The sequence below is a fragment of the Apium graveolens genome, chromosome 2 (assembly GCF_009905375.1).
Source record: "Apium graveolens cultivar Ventura chromosome 2, ASM990537v1, whole genome shotgun sequence".
Taxonomy (NCBI): Eukaryota; Viridiplantae; Streptophyta; class Magnoliopsida; order Apiales; family Apiaceae; genus Apium; species Apium graveolens.
The window spans coordinates 202,081,224-202,095,882 of record NC_133648.1 but is presented as its reverse complement, the minus strand read 5'-3'; positions in this window follow the sequence as shown (position 1 = coordinate 202,095,882).

The following is a 14,659-nucleotide window of genomic DNA, read 5'->3' as shown; positions in this document are numbered from 1 at the left end:
TCACTCCGTTAGATTTTTAAATTTTTTTTAACAGAAGTTTTGTGTTTGTCGTGTATTTTTTTTTATTATTATTATGATTTATCAGCAAATTTGAGTGCCTCTCTCTCATCTGTATATCTTCATTTGTATATCTGTTTAGTTGGTCCTAAAATAATCGTTATCTTCACGAGTAAAATAAAAGCTGGGTAGTTTGTAATTGCAGTATTATTTTGAGTAAAATTCAACAGAGAGATGAAAAAAATATGTCCTTTCAATTAGGACTTTCGTTGTTTATCTCAATTTAATGTGTCAGTTTAACAAAAATATACGACTACAAATGGTTAAAGTTAACGTTTTCCATTAAAAAAATTTAAAAAATCTAACGGAGTGATATATACTAGTATTTTAGTGGTTTAAATGAGTCGCCGTGGAGATTGAGTAGCTACTTGATATATTTTAACGAGTTTGGTGGGCAATTTGATATAAAACCCTATATCATTTTGGTTATTATAGTATAGTATAGATACTGCGAGGTGAGTAAGCGAAATCCGGAAGATGTAAAGCCCCAACTTTGTATGGAGTTATATATATGTATAGGCCTTTTTTCGATAGAAAATCCTATTATATAGAGAACCGTATAAACCTTTTGATTCTATTATAGAATTTTACCAAATTCGTTACTAATGTACAATAATAATTATATTTAAATATAATAAAAAGTTTAACAATTAAAATTTGAAAAAATAATTGATTTTAAATTTGATTCAACCGTGAAACTATTTTGGATTAGTGTGATTTTACCGTAATTCTACTACAAAACCACTTTAAAATTATTTCATCAAATTTCAATAATTTTTAAATAAAAAAATTGTGCAACTTTATTTTTTAATTTGCTAATTAAATTTTTTAACTATATGTGATGAAAAATGAAATAAATTATGTATTTATATTTTTGAAATAATGATTCTCAATAGATCTCTATATAAGGGAGTCCTTGATAGATTGTGACCATATATATACAGAGAGAGAGTCTTACTCTACTACAAACCAATTTAAAATACAAACTAAAAATCTTAGCCCAGCCCACACAAATAAATAGTCCGACCCAACTTAAAAACAACGGCCTTTTGTTTAAATTTGAAATTCAGTTTCGCATATACATACAATAGATACAGAACCGTTAGAAACATTTATTGTTCAGTTATTATCCAATATACAAGCATCATATACAGTCTAAAAATCACAAAAAGAGACTTAAATTCATTCGTTTCTGAAGAACACTAGAAAGAGTGGAGATCGTCATTGTACCAAACTGTTCAAACTGAAGAATATCGTTGAAATTATAGATCTGAAGGTATGTTTCATTATAAATTAGTAAATATATATTGGTTGAAGTTATAGATATGAAGGTTATCAATTACTAGTTTATATCGTAGATTAGTAGTTGTAATATCTTTTTTTGCTAAGTAAAAACTTATTTCATTGATGCATGCCAGTTTTTTTGTGATTTTAGGTTTTATAACTATTTTTGTTGATAAAAGTAACAAATACTCTTCTCCTGTTGTTAAAGAAGAAATATATATATATATATATATATATATATATATATATTAAATCACTAATTATACAATAATATGTAAATGATTAGAGTAGGTATACATAATTAGGTTTTATGTTTTTAATTTTAATGTTCTTAATGTTGTTATCTAATTTTACTGATTCGCTTGATGTTGATATATGTATTCAATCCATCATTAAAGTTATAATCACAAAATATGTTTAATGATTAGGTTTATTTTGATGATATATGTTAAATAATTTTACTGATTACCATAACTTGTTGGATAACGAATGAGCGTGTGTGTGTGAGAGAAAGAGAGAGAGAGAGAGAGAGAAATAGAAATAGCGTCTGTGTGTGTGTGTGTGAGAGAGACTAAGTTTAACAACCCAACAAATAAAATTTAAATGAATATAAACTCTATTAATAGAACTCCATTAAAAATTGGGTAAACTTTACAACTTCTCAAAAATCCAATAAACTTACGATTCTTGAAATAAAATACAACCAAATTACAACCAAACCAACAAACTCTAAAGAAAATCTAAGAAAATACAAAACTCCTCAAAATCTTGGAACTCGCACTCTTCCCCTTAAACAACCCACCTAAAAGAGAGAATACCTGCCGGAGGAAAACAAGAAAAACAAAGGACCGGCACTGAGCGAAAGGCTCATATACGGATATAAAATAAAGCATAACTGAACAAAGATTAAAAGATGAAGAGGCTAAAAACACAACTGAATATTTGAATGAAGTACAATAATAATAGTGAATGAGACAATATAAAAAAAATGAATACTCAACTCACAAAATAAAAGTAAATGCTTACCACCCAAAACTTATCATACTATTACACATATCCTTATCAATTATACATAATAATCACAAATAACATAATCGAAAGAATAATGATAAAATGAAATCATACCCTTACACATACTCTTACACATATTCTCACACTTAAAAAATAATACATAAAATAGCTTACATACGAACATGAGAGATCATCTTACACTTACAGGATGTCCTACATTTTCGGTAATCCAGAAATATGTAGTCATCAAAACTTACAGGGGCTTGCACAACACAAAGCAAATGCTACCCAATATCTTACAGGGGCTTGCACGACAATAAGTGATGCTACCCAAAAGGATAAATCATACACATACTAGCCATGGCTATACGTGTCCCACAACTTCGGCGACACGCCCGTACAATTTAACTACACCGCATAGGAGGTGCCAAGCACGAGATTATCCACTCGCGACGGATGTCTTACAAAGACCCAAGTCATACAAATAACATAAATAACTCAAAATAAATACTCAAAGATCACACACTCAAATATCTTACATCTCCAAAATCATATATAAATTTATCAAATAACCTCTAAACACTATAACCCAACATCACGAAACAAAATAACATAACAAACCACTGATTATTGATAAACTCAAATCTGATCAGTTTCAAAGAATGTCAAATTACTGCATAAAGATGAAGTCAACTGTAAAAGTACGAAACACGAAAGTCGTAGGAAATTTGGAGACCTTTCCATAATGGTAAGGCTTATCAAAAACGAACAAGTAACGAATTCAGAAAACAAATAAATGCGGACTGCAGAACCGAATCAGCCCCTGATTATAATTGTATTTTGATGTTTAAGACATCAAATTCACAGAATTTAGCAGTAGAATGTAAATGCAAATTGCAGATATCGAAAAGAGTTTTCCAGAATGGTATTGCTCATAATATTTGAACAAATATTCAATTTATAATGAATTTACGAAGTTAGGCCGCACAAACAGAAATTTCAACAATAGATTACACAAACAACAGATTTTGACATATTTACAAGCAGAATTTCAGAAAATGCAAAGAACGAAAAATGAAGATAATCAAATTAGCTTTCCAACGAGCATAGAATCACAACAATCCAATAAACAGAGAATTAAATACGAAATTTATAAGAATTCAGATTACTAGAATCGAGGCACACGAATCCGATGAAGTACAGCAAGAATGATAGTATAACGAAAATATCCGTACACATGAATTAAAATACGAAAAGAAAGAGTACAAGAAATATGTCTGTACACATAAATTTGAATTTGAAAAGAAAGAGTACAAAAAAGATGTCCGTAGCTCGAGATCTTAGTTATCGAGAATGCTAACAAAGAATTAAGAACCCCAAATCACAAGAACCCTAATCCCTTAAACTCCAAATCCATAATCTCCAATTTGACTTTATTGTTCATCTATTTCTCCTTGTCTTGCCTTCTCTTTTCCTCCTTTTCTATCTATTTTACTCTCTCCTCTTCTCTCCATCTCTTTCTCTCTTCTCCTCTTTTCATAAAACGTAATTAATCTCTTTTTGTTCTCCCTGTTGTTTTTTGTCAAACCCTAACTCTTTCTTCCTCCTTTCCTTTTTTTTATTAAAACCCTCACTCCTTTATTATAATAGGCTTACTATTTTTTTTAAACCAATACCCTTAAAATAATATTCTCAATATAAGAATAAAAATAAACTTGTAAAAATTATTTTAACTACAACACACTAACATTAATAAATAATTAAATCAAATAATTCAACTAAAAATAATTATAAAAATCGGGATGTTACACTAAGAGTGAAATACAGGGATTGAAGAAGAGACATTTTGATGATATAAGTTTAATAATTTTACTGATTACAATAACTTTTTGTACAACAGTGAGTTTGAGATTGAAATAGAGAGTGAGAGAGAGAGGGGCAGAGAGAAAGAGTTAAATAGAAAGAGTGAGGCAGAGACAGAGAGATAGGGAGAAAGAGAGAGAGAGAGACTGATAGTGAATTTATATTGAAAGAGAGAGAGAGAGAGTTTCTATATTTATTTATGATTAGTAATGTTGTTTTCTATTAATAATATTTCTTTTGCTAGGTAATGTTCTAAATCCGTAATATACAAGTTATTAACGGATTTACATAGTTCTTTATATATATTTGTTGATATTTAATCGATGAATATAGACTTACTACTTACACAGATTCACCAAAACACTAGTAGAAAATTATTAATCTTTTCAATATTATGTTGTAGATGCATCTAGGTTTGAACTAAATATCCTTGCATTGCTACATTTTAATTGTACACTATATTATTGAAATTAATTTTCTTGTTTAAAATTTAATATATACAGGGAACAAAATGGAACCGCGGAGAAGTCCACGGTTTCTGAAAAAAATACCTACTGAATTGGTTGCCTATACAGACTCTGAAAGTATTAAAGAAGAAATAATGAAAATTCAACAATTATCCGAAGGTATATATATTTTTAAATTACTAACTAGAATTTAGTCTTTTTGTAATTACTGATTCAGGACGGAATTGTTAATTTAGTATTTGTAGAGGATCAACATAACAATGCAGTGAGAGACAATGATGATTTTATGGAAGAAAATGTTACCAGGACCCCTTTTAAATGGAAGAAAAGTAGAGCTAAAAGACCTGAACTAAGTCCTAATCATAAGGTATTTATCTGTACTTTTTAACAAAAATAAATTGTCATAAAAAATAAACTTATGTTTGTACTTGTTTAATTTTAGCAGGAAACCCAAGACAAATGTGCTGATGATAGTAGAGATAAAGAAATTACTGAAACAACAATAGTTGATGAGGAAGGAGCTCTGGTGAAAATAAAAAAACCAAGTTCTGTCAAAAAGTATGATAATCAACAATTACTAATTACTGATAAATTGATTCATTATAAATATTTCAAGTACTCGTTGAGTCGTTGCTCTTTGACTGGTTACCCCCGTGTACATTGCTGCTTCTTTATTATTATCTAAGTTTCAGTTTTCTGATCACTGACAAGAAGGCATGACATGAATATTTTTTCACTATTTATCTATTATCATTACTTCATTAGCTTATATAATTAATTTATGTCAAAAAAGGTTGATGTATTTGGGAAAAATTTAGTGATCGTATTTTTGGTTCTATGAATTATTTCCGATAGGCCTCTTCCTATCACACTACGTACTAATGATCTAATCATTTCATAAATTATTAATCCTCCTGGATCAGTTGTAGTCAAGTAGCTACTATTATTTGTCATGGCTGTACAAAAGTCAAGACAGCGCAAATTTGATGAAAAAGAATTTTTGGCTAGACTAATGTTTGCCGCTCAACTAAAACATAAGAGATGAAGAGAATTCATAAAACAAATGCCTTCCATACATTTGTATTGAATTACATTTATGTTGTCCTATTTTGTGTCAGTGTTATCGATTTTATCTCAACTTCGAAATATACTTTCGAGAATTCTGATTCTTGACAATCGAATGTCATTACTATTTATCTACCATAATTTTTTCACGAACGTGTTTCAAACTAAAACTTTTTTGTTTAATGCAAACAGAATTGTGTTATCTATCTGTGTATTATCCGTGCTTAATACATATACACAATAATTTATAACCTATGGTTGTTGATAATTAATGATTGTGTTGGAACATTTTCTTGTTTTTGAATGCCAAATACTTAGTAGCTATTTAAGTACTTCATTTACAATAAATATATGAATTTTCTTGTTCTTATATGGCTAGTTAGATCAATATGTTAATACTGTTAGACAAGTTATACTTAGTAGGTGTAAATACTGTTGTACTAATCAATAAATGACTATTATTTTATATATTTTCCTGTTTTCCAGAGATTCATAACAAAAAAAGAATCAAAAAAGAAGAAAATATACAAAAAAAAAGCAAATATGGATGATCAGGTATTCGATTGTTTTCCATTATTTTATTTGTCACAAACCATTAATTAATAATAATAAAATCAATAAAAAGGACATTGTATGATAATCAAATTCATGGTAGAGAGACTAGAAATCACTTTTTAGCTGACAATAATATTTTTTTTGAATTCTTATAACAAGATAACGATCAAAAGAAAGCAGTAATTAGAAATTCTCCCAGACTTTTCAGCGAGGTAGTGTATCATCTATCTGATGAACAGAAAAAATGGGTGGAAAAGGCTGGATTCGGTGCTTTACTAGATTTTAAATTGGAGATGATACCGTCGAAATTGGGATCAAAAATTGTAAAAGCATTTGATCATACAAGTGTATCGATAGGAATTGAGAAGGGAATAATCGACATAACTAAAGATGATGTGTTTTATGTGCTTGGATTACCAAATGGAGGTAAATCAGTTGAACAAGTGACAAATGAAGAAACTCTCAGAAGAATGGAAGAATGGCTGTGTCAGTTTCCAAATGAAAAAATTACAACAATTAGAGTTGTTGAGAAAATTCTAGAAGAAAAAAGGGTGACAAAGATTTTCAAAATTAATTTTTAGTTGTTATATCAAACGTTCTCATAGGAACACCTACTCATTCTTACGTTGATAGACAATTAGTAAAGTTTGATGATTTAGATAGGTGTGTTTCATACAATTGGGCTGCTTTTCTGATTCAGTATCTGGTAACTGGAAAAGACAGCTGGAATAACACGACATCAACATTCTTCAGAGGATCACAAATTTTTTTTACTGTAAGATCACTAATTTTTATCATATTCAATAATTACTTATTTCGAACATTTAATTCATTAGTAATAGTTTTAATTGTGATTTTGTAGTTATTTTATATTGACTGGGTGATGCATAAGGCTGTAAACTTGTCGAAAGGAAATTCCCCTCTTTTAAGGGATGGACAGGGGAAAAACTTAAACAAGCAAGGGAGGTTTACACTGGAGAGTTTGGAAAGGGCAAAGTTCTACCTACACTAAAGGATTACTTCTCTCAAGATTTGCAATCACGAAAAAGTCCTTCTCTGGAGAAGGTAAAAAATAATATATTCTGGATATTTTTAATTGTTTATTTCAATTTATATAGTATTTTTATAATTATATTTACACCCGGTATTATTTTATCTATCAAACAGAATCTGAAAAGAATGAATTGTGCGCTTTTGGATATCACAATAAAGAATTCAATGAGGATGGAGATTGGGCACAACTTGAAGAACAAAATCATAATTATGGCTCATGGGATGAATGGCCTAATGTAAAGAAGAACAATGTTGAAACTGAAATAGCAAAGGAAGTAAGATAGTTCATGCTTAATCATTATTCAGTTTTATAACTTGCACAGAGATAACAGTTTTAAACTAATGTCCCGATGATTGTAATTATATTTTTTGCAGAGCAACTGAGATAAGTATAATGGGGATGATAATCATCAGTTGTCTAGGGAAGAAATGATTGAAAATGACTGTTATGACTGGATGCAGAATAAGGTATAAAAAATTATGTTAATTTTTTATAATCAATATTCAATTACTGCTCTTAAGTTGGAATGACTGTTTAGGAAAATAACTGTTATTGCCTAGTAATCAATATTCAATTACTTGGTTTCTTAAGACTACTCTCACAGACTCATTCAAATTTGCTTTAATGATTATTTTTAATTCTCAAAGTCTTGGTCTCTGTCTTCTACTACTCTAAGCACGCATAATTTCCCATGCATAAGCTTTTAATAAGGTTTCTAATAAAATGGTTATCAATTTAACCAACATCAGTGCAAGCTCTTTTTCCCTACATCAAGAAGTAAACACTTTTCCAAACCAAAAAGAAAGTGATTTTATATATTCAACGCGCCCGCCCAATCCAATCCACCATTAAGTGTTAATTATACTTACTCTAAAATATTGATTTTCAATCAAATGTCGACACTGATGAGATGCATCAAGATGATGACAATGATGATGGATGGGATGCATGGACAAATGCAAAAAATGATACTTTGGAAGATGATAAATTTGAAGAGGATATTACTAAAATGGAAGAAAAGGTAATATTACACCTAAATATTACTAATTTATAATGCGCATATTGATAATTATTATCTAGTCTTTAATACTATGTTTATTGTCAAGATTGTGTTGAGTTTTTGCGTGACAAGGCAGAAAATATTATTGATTTAAAAACTCAATTTGAAAGAGATCTTAGCAGAGCTATTGAAAGATATCCTGCTAATGAAAAACTTATGATTGTCAAAGAGGTAATCAGTGAAATTTTTCAATCCAAAAAACACTGATTGTGCTGAAAAAGAGTCAACTGAAAATTATACTGAGGTAAACCAAGAGGTCTGCATTCCAAATGCTGAAATTGATTCAGGCAGAGCTTCAAAAGATTTTACTGAAGAAGAAATAAAAAATGCAGCAGTGACGCCTGATAAACAACAAGTTTGCAATCCAAATACTGAAGTTGATTTGGATCGAGCTTCTATACATCAACTAGAAATCATCGATTTCTTGTATTTGGAACAGGGATTAAGCCACCAAATGTTACTTTATCTGATAAGGAGAAGAGAGATCTTGCTTTCATTCCATCCTTTTCACTTGGGTGGAGACATATATTGTAGAACAGGTATGCCAGGAGATTAACAAAGATCATGAGCAAAATCTGGAAAATGAAGACTATGGCACACCAAAGTAAAATATTAGAGAGAAAATCACAAGAATTATAAAGTTGGGTCCATATGTCAAGTCTCCATATATCAATAGAATTATTGATATCCATAAAAAATTTACAAGTAAAGATATTTCAATGTGGAAATACATGTCAATGCCAGACAGAGATGGATTGTAAGTAATCAATTCATTTTCTTTTTGTTATGATACACATATTTAATTGCAAAAAGATTAATATTATATTGTGTCACAGGGAAGAGCTCTTTGTTTGGAATGAGATAAAAGGTATAAGGGAACATTTGTGCACCTTGAGAATAACGAAACAGTGTACTATTCAGTAATTGACACATGGTCTATAATACTGAATGATAGTGAAAACTACAAGTCAGATGAATCACCACTTCGTCTGTTCTGTTCAATTGGTGGTTCGGTAATTTACTAACTTTTGCATTAATTAAATAAATATTTTAAACATTTTTTGTTTACAATATTGACACTATTTGTATTGCAGAATTGGAGCTTCGATGTAAGCAAAAAAGTGGCTGCCATATATCCTATCTTCCTGAGTAATATGGATAGTATTCTTGAAAAATACCCAACAAGAAAGATTCAGGATATTGACATGGTAAATAAACTAAATGTATCTTGTAATTATTACCTTATTTTTACTGATTTTTATATGGTAAATTTACTGATTTTTGAAATTTAAATCTTTACAGGTGTTCTTTCCAATATATGCCTATGAACATTACTACTTGATATGCTACAATTTGAAGAACCCGGCTTATTGTCTCATTGACAACATAAAAAGGGATGAAGATGTTAATCATTAAAATTTGACCGCGGGGTTGAATTATTTAATCATTAAAAGCTTATTGATTTGTTGATGTTAATTTGAATTTATATTTCAATTCCAAAAACTGTCATGTTTATGCTTTTTCGATTGTGGAAACTGTCTCATATTTTTTGTATTTTTAATTGTTTACGCGGTCCAGACCATTTAGGTTGTTGCAACTTTAACTCATTTGAGCTTGCAGGTAGTTCTAATTTTGACTTGTTTTGCCTTTTAATTCTTATTTTTAGGCGTTGGGGTTAATTGTTTGTCATTTTGACTTGTTGGACTTCGTATCTTAAGTTTATGTTTGTATTAGTGTTTGACTTAAAGACAAACAAATATATTAACTATTATGATGTGACTTGTCACAAATAATGATTTATGTTTGTATTAGTGTTTTGGATTTGATGGCCGATTATAGCAAGTTACATAGTTGGAATTTAAGTGTTTATGCTGCAAAATAAAAGAACTAATAAGCACATATAATTTATTAATTACATTATTTTCTCATCACTGATAATCATTAACTAAAACTATGTAAATATTATTGATATATTAACGAATTGCTCTATATTGCAGCACTCTCATTTTGCAAAGTATTTGCAAGGAAAAGGTCTTAACGCTCTGGCTCAAACTGTTCGCAAGCTAAAGCTATCTTACATGAGGATGCCCTGGCAAATAGAATCAAACTCAAATGATTGCGCAGTTTTTCTTATGAGACACATGAAAACATACAAAGGAAATAACCACAGTTGGGAAACAAGTTTGAAGCCTGAAGGGGTAATTAAAATAAAGCTCTATATATCTCACTAATTTATAGAATTTTTAAGAGTAAAATTATAATTAATATATATTGTTTTTATTTCAGTTTGCTCAGTACACACAGATGATAAAGCTTCGAACCAAATACAACAATGTTATAATGACATCCCATATTAATGAAAAAAGGGCTGCAATAGTAGAAGAGGCAGAGAGATTGTTCAAAGTTGATGTTGAACAAACAATCAAGAAGGTTGCTAATAGTAAAGTTGCCAAAGCTAGTACAAGCAAAAAGACAGTTATATTTGCATCAAATCTCACACAAAAATTTGATGAAGCAAATTGACATTTCAGTTTGATGACTAGTAATTGTTAGACATATTTGAAAACTTATGCAATCTTTGTCATATTGCAAAGCAAGTTACTACATGATTCACTTCTTATTTGGGATTGAAATTGCAATTGTAATATACATTTTATTTGATGCAAATGAATGTGCAGATCCATTCTATATATGAAAATGAATTAATGTTCTATTTTTCATTTTATTAGCTACTAATTAATGGAGACATTGTGTACTTCATCTAGAATTGTTTTTAAAGTTATGATAATTCACTACTATACAAGTTTATCACATAATCTTAATTATAAAATAAAAACAGAGTATTAACTATAATGACTAGACACTAAACTAGTAACAGAGGTAAAATTTGAGGAGAACAAATGTATTCATATTTTATATACATAGTATTGTGCTTCTTATAAAGAAATTAATATTATATGAGGGATAAATCAGAAATTATAGCCAAGTATACATATTATTGTGCTTCTTAGAAAGAAATTAATATTATATGATGGATAAATAAAAAATTATAGCCAAGTAATCACTAAAATGTGTTACAAAATTGGTAAAACATCAAAAAGAAATCAATAATTAGTAGAGTATGATTTTTACCACTCACTTAGTTTTTCATGTGTGTGCGCTGGTTGTCAATTCTATAACAGCGAAAGTACACCGAGATATGTCAATAATCATTTATCCAAGATTCAGTAATCAAGTAACATTCCAAAATTTACTATACATGTAAAAAAATTAAAAGTTGAAAGCCTTAATTTTTTTCCATAAAATGACAAATTCATTCAAAAACATTTGAATCAATTTATTCTGCAATTCTGTTCTTCCTTTTAGGACATATCCTTGCATCATGAGTAGATGCCTTACATAGAGTACATGTCCGACTTCGTTTTTTGGATTTCATCACAGCTTTCTCTCTTGAGCTAATTAGTCTCTTAAAATAGTTGCCTTTGTTCTTGCAGACATTTGGTATGAGAACAATAATTTCTTCTGTAGGTTGTTCTCCAACCATAGCGGCCATGTGATCTCTCTTAGTAAATTCAACATCGCAACCGCCTTGATCATCCAAGTAACTATTCAACTTTTGTATAGTCTGGTGCACATAATCGAGCTTTTCAAAAACCATTCCAGCCTTATTAACAGCTTGACGAAAATCATACCAAATATGAGTCAATTTCAAAGACGCCAATTCCATCTTGGTATAATCATTTTCTACTGAAACAGAATTAGACATAGTCCCAGAATTATCAACTTTCATCCAACGATTAAGAGCAAGCCTCAAGGGATATTTTGTGACTCCAATTTGCTTCAAACTACAAAATGCATGTCTACAAACTATTCCACACATTACAATTTTTTTGCAAGAACACACATCATGATCTCTACTAACAGACACCTGCACAAAAATACATATAAAAATAAATTAACTAAGATAATAGAATATTTGAAAACTGCAATAAAAAAATTAATTAAAGAAAACAGTAATAAAACTTCTAGGGAGATGTAATATGCTTGTACTTTCTTATACCAAAATATTGGAATAATTATTACAAGTAAATTAGTTAGCCTTGGTTTCCTGATCCAAATATTAAGAACTAATTTTAATTTTCCAATTAAAAAAATATTATAAATTTATAAAAATAATCACATACATTAACTTAAATTATCAATAATATGCATTAAAAAATAACACCTTGAATAGTTTATCTTTAACTTTGACATCCCTGATTTCCATATGCGTAACCCCTTCAATTTCCTCACTCATTCGCTTTATTTGCATGCCCAAACTGTTAGTGTTTGTGCCCTATAGACAACACTATGATGTTTTAGTTTAAGACATTTGGATTATTAATGTTTATGTTCTATCGATTATTCCCTTTATAATTTATTAATTCTTAATTTACTGCGATATAAATGTTAGATTAATAAATGTCCTTGGAATATGATATGCAATTATATATCTCTAAGTATGTGACTTAGAAATAAGATTATGAGAATAAAATCAATATTCCTAAAGGTCCCTAGTCAAGTATTATTATTAAGGGACAATAATAATGCATTAAGACTGGTGTGTTTGTTGACTGATGATCACATCTCATTGATCATAAGTATAGTGATACTAAAGTAAAAAACACAGGCATACGTAAATGTACATGGTGCTGGACGGACCCGTTGTGAGATTTTACATGTCTGTTGTGTCATAAGTAATTCTCACCATGATAATGATGTAATGGTCCTTAGACTTGAAATCATTATATTTTTATACGAGAATTAATGTACTTTGATTACATTAAAAGTTACCTTTGACCAGGTAATGATAAAAGTGTATTTCAGGTATATTATGAATCGTATGAGAAATATGAATAATCTAGAAAGGATTTAACCCTGCTAATTTTAGGAGTGATATTATTGGTCTCTTATGTGAGCTAGACTGTGAAATGAGTGGCCAATCTCAAAAATTGATTTGATATGATAGTCTACTCATTGATCATGGAAACATGGATTAAACATTGATGAAGATGACACATTACATGCCTCTAGTTTAATCTATAATATGTGGTTAAAAGGATTATATTACATTGTACATTATTCACGAAAGGTTTAATCGATCACCGATTTAATTATTTTTACTTGGGTAGCAATGATGTATTACTGGATGCCGCTCATTGTTTACGATTTTAAATTATATTTAAAATTCGTTGCCAACGTAATAATAACCTATAGGGTCACACACAAAGAATGCTTGAAGAATTATTTAATTTAAATTGGATTTAAATTAAATTAAATTAATTTGAATTATGTATAATATTAATTAAGTTTGACTTAATTAATTAGATAAATAATGATATTCAAATTTACTAATATTAATTATGAAATTTATTTGTTAAATAATTAAGTGAGACTTAATTATAATACAAATAGGAATTTCGAATTAATAATAACTCCTAATTAGTTAAGAGTTATAATTTGTTTTTCTACTCTTTATATAATATCACTTGTGGATGATTTTGTGAAAAGACTTTTCCTAAAACCCTAGCCACCAAGAGGGAAGATGGAGAGAGCAAGAATAAAAGAGTTTGTGCTAGTACACATCCAATCCTTGAGTTCAAGCATTCGTGTGGATACCGATAGACCGTAGATCGCGAGAGCGGTATGCGTGGTGATTGAACAATCTTTGGATCTCCATAATTCAACCAATTTGTAAAGCTTCTTAAGGTAAATAATTTGATCTACAAATTAAATATATGTTTTTCACATGGATCCTGCGGTGGGTTTCGAAAATTCTGGTTTTTCACGTTTTTAATTACTGTTTCCGTTGCGTTTATGTGCTCGAAACCCGTCAATGGTATCAGAGCTACTTGCGAAAAGTGTTTAATTCATTTATTTATTTACTAGTTTTATGATGATAACATGTATACAATATTCCTTGACTGTTATGTATGCGATTTTATATATTTTACATGTTATGTTTATATATACGTATGTATGTATATGTTTTGAATATATGATATTTGTGAGAGTTGTATAATCATATGATGATTACATAATCTGTATGTATACTAATATATACATGTTTTGTATTTGTTCTTATTATAAGAATCGTATTTGATACGATTCTGAATCGAATACAGCAGATCTGCTGAAATATGGGTCTGGTGTCCGATTTTTGCAAACGAATACCCTATTCGATAGGTAATCGAGCGTTTGAAC